This window comes from Pteropus vampyrus, unplaced genomic scaffold (genome assembly GCF_000151845.1).
Source record: "Pteropus vampyrus isolate Shadow unplaced genomic scaffold, Pvam_2.0 Scaffold72, whole genome shotgun sequence".
In the NCBI taxonomy this organism is placed as follows: domain Eukaryota; kingdom Metazoa; phylum Chordata; class Mammalia; order Chiroptera; family Pteropodidae; genus Pteropus; species Pteropus vampyrus.
In genome coordinates, this window is record NW_011888853.1 from 64952 (window position 1) to 71856 (window position 6905).

At 52.6% G+C, this 6905-nt stretch overlaps 1 pseudogene; it reads left to right on the forward strand.

Moving 5' to 3' along the window:
• The first annotated feature begins 1516 nt into the window (after window positions 1-1516).
• Window positions 1517-1635, forward strand: LOC111741075 (annotated as a pseudogene).
• The last annotated feature ends 5270 nt before the right edge of the window (window positions 1636-6905 follow it).

Below are 6905 nucleotides of genomic sequence, written 5' to 3' on the forward strand. Positions count from 1 at the left end.
AACAGACATAAAAAAGCATGAGAGGTTAGAAATCGTTTTCCAGTAAGCTTCGTCACCACCACTGTGTTAGGTAAAATTAGGCTGCCAATCACAAAACCATCACATAGTAGGAGCTTAAACCAGGGGTCAGCAGACGATGACCCTAGGGGGCCAAATCCAGCCCACTGCTTATCTTCATATGACCTACAAGCTAAGAACAACTTTTCCATTTTTAAATAGCTTTAAGAATCACAGAAAGAATAATATTTCATGACATGTGAAAATTACATAAGTTTACTGTGCACAAGTAAAGTTTTATTGGCACACAGCCATGCTCATGTGTTGAGAAATTGTCAGTGGCTGGTTTTGTGCTACATCATAGAGATGGGTAGTTGTGAGAGAGACCATATGGCCCAGAAACCTAAAACAGTAACTATCTGGCTCTTTACGGAAAGAGTTTGATGACTGCTGACCTAAACACATAGGGTTTTATTAGTTCTCACAAGAAGTACAAGGTTGATTGGTGGCCCAATGATGTCACCGCAGACATTTGATGAGCCACCCTCAGACAGTAGGCTGTCATGGTCTACCCCGAGATGGTGTGGCTATGGTCCAGCTTGAAGCTTGGGGATGGACAAGACGATTCTCCGAGTCCTCTCCAGTGGGACTCGCGAGCTTGCTAACTTCACCAGCATCCTGACTATATGCCCCAATGTGGAAGCACAATGCCAGTCTACAAGTGTCCGATGGAGAGGTAGAGGCTACGGGACAAAAAGGACCTGTCCCCATGGCCTGGGACCAGTGGGGTAGAAGAGTAATGGTAAGCCACTTCCTGATCCATGGGAAATCCAGCCTCCCTCCAAATGGGAAACAGAGTTAGCAGTACTGGTCAGAATCAAGACCAAGTGCTGAGCGGCCAGGAGGAATCTCTGCTGTTTAGCGGGAAGAGGGGAAAATCTGATTTTCTTGTCTTCTTTCGGGATTCACTCTCTTTGAACTGCCTGTTTTTGTCCTTATGTCCTGTTTAGAGTGAGCCAAGGACACTGGGATTGTAATAATGACTCCAGGAGGAACTCGGGGACCAGAGGGCCACTTAGGCTTGTCCTGTGTTAAGGGGAATGAGCTCAGCCACGATCCAGGCTGGTTCACCCGAAGACCTCGCTAAGGCATAAAGCGTTCCCTTTGTGCTTCCATCTCCTGGGGGACCTTATGTGTTGACTGTGGCCACTGGGGGCTGCTGGTTGAGAATTTGGGATTCTGGTGCCCCACCAAATATCTTCCCATATTTCTCATCACAACCAACCATGGGACACAGAGTCCTAGGACTTTAGAGGTAAAGGAACTCCCCAGAGATCATCTGCCATGATGCTTGGGCCACTGCCAGACTCAGAAGCCAGGGGCTTGGGGCCGGGGGACGGGTCTTTCCACAACGAATAGCAGCATCGAGGCTCTGGGGCCAGCCTCCTGGCACGCATGTCACACACCACAGTGGGCTGCAGAAACGTCCTTGAAATACTCCCTCAAAAAGCTCTTGGTCAACTACGGCCATGCCGCCCTGAACATGCCCAATCTCGTTTGATCTTGGAAGCTAGGCAGGGTCAGGCCTGGTTAGTACTTGGATGGGAGACCACCGAAGAAGACCAGGTGCTGTAGGCATTCTAAACAAACAAACAAACAAACAAACAAACAAAACTCTCGGCTGAAGTGGCAAGCTAAGTCAACACTGTCAGAGCAACCAGAGATCTTTAAAAGCGAGGTTTTAAAATTTTATTTATCATTATTTACTTGGATTCTTCATAAAGGCTGACTCTTTATTCGTCAAGTCTTTCTTCTCAGATGACTCCAGGTGCCAAATGAGGCCTTGTATTCAAGATCTCAGTCTCTGTGGTCTTCCTCTTGATAAATGGGTGGCTGGTGGCCCTTTTTATGCCAGGCCCTGGGCTAAAAGCCTTATATGCAAGATAAGGTAGTGACTGTCAGCTCCGCTCTACAGATAAGAGGGGAAGGTGGCAGGACACTGGGCTGGGGGCCCAGGTGGGCTCTGATGCTGAGTTCTAGGCCCTTCCTTCTCCACAGCCGATGCTTCTCCTTCTCTTCCAGAAATGCCCCCCTGAGTGGAAGCCACAGCCCAGGGAAGAGTCTGGATACAAGTTCAACATTTCTGGGTTTGCCACATACAACTGACGAGCTTCAGAAAAAGGCAGGTAGGAACGGTGTCCCAGGCGAGGCGCCGGGGACCGGCGAGAGCTGGATTTCAGGACGAGCTGGGAGTCACGTGTCTGAGAGTCTCAGATGTCCTTTGCATGCGGGAGGAGGCAGCCCCGGAATCTCAGGAGAACAGGAAGTCGGAGGACATCTGGGATGCCGCATCTGGCCACCTGCTGCCTTCCGGGGCTTCTCTGTTCACCAACCCACTGTTCTCAAGCTGGTTCTGAACCCACACTGCCGGGACCATGACCCATTCTGCTCCGGGTTTCTAGTGCAAGGTCCCCTGGCCCACTGGGGAGAGGTGTCAAAGCTAGGAGGGGGACTAAGGGGTGTTTCCTGATGTGAGGGGGACAAATCCCTCCCTTTGAAAAAATTTGCTTTGCTAAACCATAAACAACAGCTGTTAGATTCTTTGGTTAAAGATTTTGCTCTAATGAGTCATTTTCATGTAAATGATAGTGCAGCCTAGAGCAACAGGACCTGTAATAATTAGCAAACTAACCCTTTCTATTAATTTAGCACGTAGCCCGAACACTTTGACTTAAGCAAATGCTCCCAACAGCTCTGGGGAGGTCGAGGAGGAGAGAAAGGGCCTGCCCAAATTGACACAGTGTGGAGGGGCAGGGCCCGGCCTTGACCCTCAGTCTCCCCTTATCCCCCTACCCCAGTCTGCTGACCTGGGCTGTGGCTTTCTCCCAGGTACAGGCAGCTAGGGCTGGCATCTGCTCCCTGAAGCGGCCCGGACAGAAAGAATGCATTGTCTCTCGGCCCTGCCCTGTAGCGCAGCATCTCCTGGCTTGCCTGCTGCCCCCAGGATGGGAACCACAGCCCGCTGCCCCGATGCACAGGTTGGTTGCCTAGGGAGGCAGCCGACGCTTAGCTGATTCAGAAAGGAGAAGAGGAAACACAGGTAATGCCGGAAAAGAATGTAATTGCTGCCCCGTCTGAAGGTGGAAAAAAATACCTCAGAGCTAAACTAATAAGAAACCAAGACAGATCACACACACGGGAAAGAACATAAGTAAGAGAATTAAGGCCGACGCTGAAGATCAACAGATGGCAGCAAAACCCGCTGGCTGGAAAAGGAGCAGGGGAAAAATGCCAACTGGAGCTTACACCCCAGGTGTTCCTCCAAGAGTACAAATTAGGAAGGTAATTGTGACACAACCCAAAGTGACTGGGATAGTATCAGTGAGCCACAGCCACTGCCATTAACTCAGGTACAAAGAGGGGAAACAGCCAGGAACCTGCGTGAGAAGTCCAGCGGAACGCAGGGCCAGGCACCGTCCTGGGGTCGAACTTGACAGTAAGCGCTGGAGCTGGGCTGGCCCACCCGTCTTCTCCTGCAGCTGGAAGGTGGGTGTGTCTGCCTCTCCCCGTCTCTCCTGATTCTCCGTCTCCCCACTGGGGAAAAGGAAGAGGACGGGGGCCCAAATCCTGGTGTATGATCGGAGGGTCTCATAACAACGACAGGATAACGGCGCTTTGCTTTCTGGAGGAGGCTCCCTCACGACCGACCTCTGCTGTCGGAGGCTGGCCTCGACCGAGTAGGATGCTCAGCAGCATCCCATGCTTTTTACCTGCCAGATGCTGATAATGCCATCCATCCCCAAATGTGCCAATCGGAAATGTCTCCAGACGCTGTCTCAGGTCCCCTGGGGGAAAAACTGTCCCTGGCTGAGCACGACAGAAATTTCTTTCGCACAGTTCTGAAGGCTGGGAAGTCTAAGATCAAGTTGCCGGTGTCTGGTGAGAAGCCGCTCCCTGGTTCAGAGCTGGCACCTCCCTGGGTCCACGCGTGACCGAAGGGGGCTGGGAGCTTCCTTGGGCCTCTTTTATAAGGGCGCTAATCCCATTCGGGGGGCTTCACCCTCATGACCTGGTCACCTCCAAGGGCCTCACCTCCTGACACCATCACCTTGGGGTTAGGATTTCAGGGACGGGAGGGGACACAAACATTCGGCCCATAACAACTCTTTTCATTTTCAGCCTTGATTCCTGCCCCCTGCACCTGCCTACCTGGCCACTGCCACTGAGCCGGGAGACGCGTGACAGGCTAGGTACGTTACCCACAGTACAGTATGGGTTCCCTGGCATTCGGCTATCAGGACAGACACACTGTCTGGCGTAGACGCAGCACAGAGCAGGTGTGATGCCTTTATCCCCACTGTGACCCCGCCGTGTGGCTGAGCCTTCTGGGGAGACTGGCCCCCAACGCGCTTCTTCCCATCTGTCTTCGGCCTCAGGTGTCTAGCGGGAAGGGAACCAGGAAGATTCTATCACACGTTCATTAAATAAAACATTGGTCCAGTCAGCCAGGTATTTGCCACAGAACCCTGCTGCAGTCTGACAAAGTCCCTGTAAAGGATGGAAATTAGCAACTTCAGGTTATTTTCTTGAAAAAGCAGTTTGACATGCTTTCCTAACGTGGATGACTACCTCTGCTATTCGTACTGGGTAAAGTTAGGTGTCGGGAAAGATGAATAAATAGAGATATTCCAGAAGAGTTCAATTCAACTCAAATTCTTATCGATATCGATGAAGTCAGGTCTCAGGGTTTCTTAAGAGATACTAACAATTGCAGATTCTCTAACGTGAGTCCCTGACTAATTAAAATAACCATGTCCTAACCCCTGTTTGCAGGCGTGCTTTCCTGGTGGATTTTACTGTGTCCATTTGGGCTCCGCTGACATGAGGATGGCCCCAGAAATCTGCTACGTCCAGTCACTGCCGCCTCCTTCAAGTGGAGCCCAAGCCCAGCGGACAGTGCAGGGGGCACCTCCCCACTGGCATGGATGAGGTCAGACTGACTGCAGGGGAAGGCATCTCATTAAACACCTGCATCCAAGAGTCAATTTCAATTTGCCTTCGAAGGTTCGTTTTTTACAACCAGACGAAGATCGGATGGCTGCGTTCCCACAGAGAAGAAGGGAGAGGAGGCCTTCGCTCCTACAGAAAACGCGGAGCTGCCCCGAGCGACAAGCCCTGCTTCGTGGCCAGCCCCCTCTCGCCACGCAGATGGTGCCCACGCCTGAGTTTGCCCTCCATAAAAAGGACTGACTTGCAGGTACAGAGACCGATCAGACCAGTGGGGGGGGGGGTGCCCGGCAGGCACCGTGACCCACACTCCAATCCCCGTCCAAACATCTGACCGCTGAGCTTTCTCTCCCCGTTTCCAAAGGCCCCGGCAGGCAGGGAAGCGTCTGGGTGCTCGGATTTGACAAATTCATGGTATGAAAGGGGATGAGGTGATATTCTGGAAATCCTGTAAGGTACAAATCCCTTTTGGGGTTTAGGAAGCACTCACACCCCAAGAAGCTCTGCAAACACTGGAAGGCAGGATGATGGACATTGGACAATCAAGAGTGTGGGCTGCATGGAACCGTCAGTCCCCACACAGGCGCGTCCTGTGATACGTGGCAAGGGGGCTCTCTTGTCCCCCCTGAGAATCGGGGGCTGCAGACGGAGGCTCTGCTAAGTGCTGCCTCGACCACCCACCTCCAGGCTGCACACTGAGAGCGCCCACCCACCATTCACAGGCCTCAGTCTGCTGGAGCCTCGTTTTGGGGGGAGGAAGTACTCTAAGGTGGGAGAAAGTCCCAGGAGGGAGAAGAGAGAGCAGAGTGTGGCCCTAAGCCGTCCCCGCCACTCCCCATGGCTCCACCCCCACTCTGTTAGGAAGTGGTGGGGGATTCAGGCGGAGGTCCCGCCTCGCCCAGACGCCTGCAGCTGCGAGCCTGTCCACACGCAGGCGTGGCCAACAGCCCAGCTTCTCGCTGCTTCGTGAAGACGGTGCTCTTCTCCATCAAAAGGCTGGGTGGCGGGACCAGGCAAGGGTGAGTGGGGTGCAGGCGTCCCGTTCTGTACTCCACGGGAATCGACAGACCCACCCTAGCAATCATCCTGCCCCGAGGCCCCCCGCACTTGGCGAGGAAGGAACTGCCTTGCTCAAGGAAGAGGCAGCCGGAGGCCAGCTGCCCTAACATCACGCTGGCTCCCCACCTGGCTGCACTCTGCCCACAACCTCTGCGTGGTGTGTGACTAAATCCTGGACATGCCTGAATTGGGGATCCTTTGGGGGCCTAGAGGGGCTTATCCACAGTTTTGTAACTCGTGTGGACTTGGGAGCCTAACAAAATTGGGAGGAAAGGATTTTTTTAACCCCCTTGGAGGACATTTGAACAAGATCCGACTCTGGCGGTTCTTCTAGGGTGATGAATAACCTAAGACACAGGTCCAAGTCTCACTCCCCATACTCGACGCCCACCCAAGCCCTTCTAGAAAGCAGGCAAGAAACAGATTTTGACGTCCCAGATCACTGCCATGTTCTGCTGCACCGATGACGGGCGTAGTCCACAATGCACGGATCTCAGTGGGAGGGTCCTTTCAGCACCCCTCTGAGATGGGGACTGCCCTTAGTCCAGGCAGAGACCTGGCAACAGGTCTCCGCACCCCTGGGCTGTGCCCCTCCCACTTCCCCTTACTGCCCCCCAGGAGCCCTCCTTGGCAAGTATTCCCACCACCCTTGCTTTACCTCCATATGTTTGAAGATCATTTTCCAGTTTCTCTTTTCCTAAGATTTTAGGCACGTAAATGCTTCACTTTACATTCTTATTCTGAAACTAAAAAACGGCACTTTAAATTACACCGCTTACTACTTCTTAATCAAAGTAACGTACCTATACGTGGAAAAAAAATTTTGGAAATGCTCAAAAAAG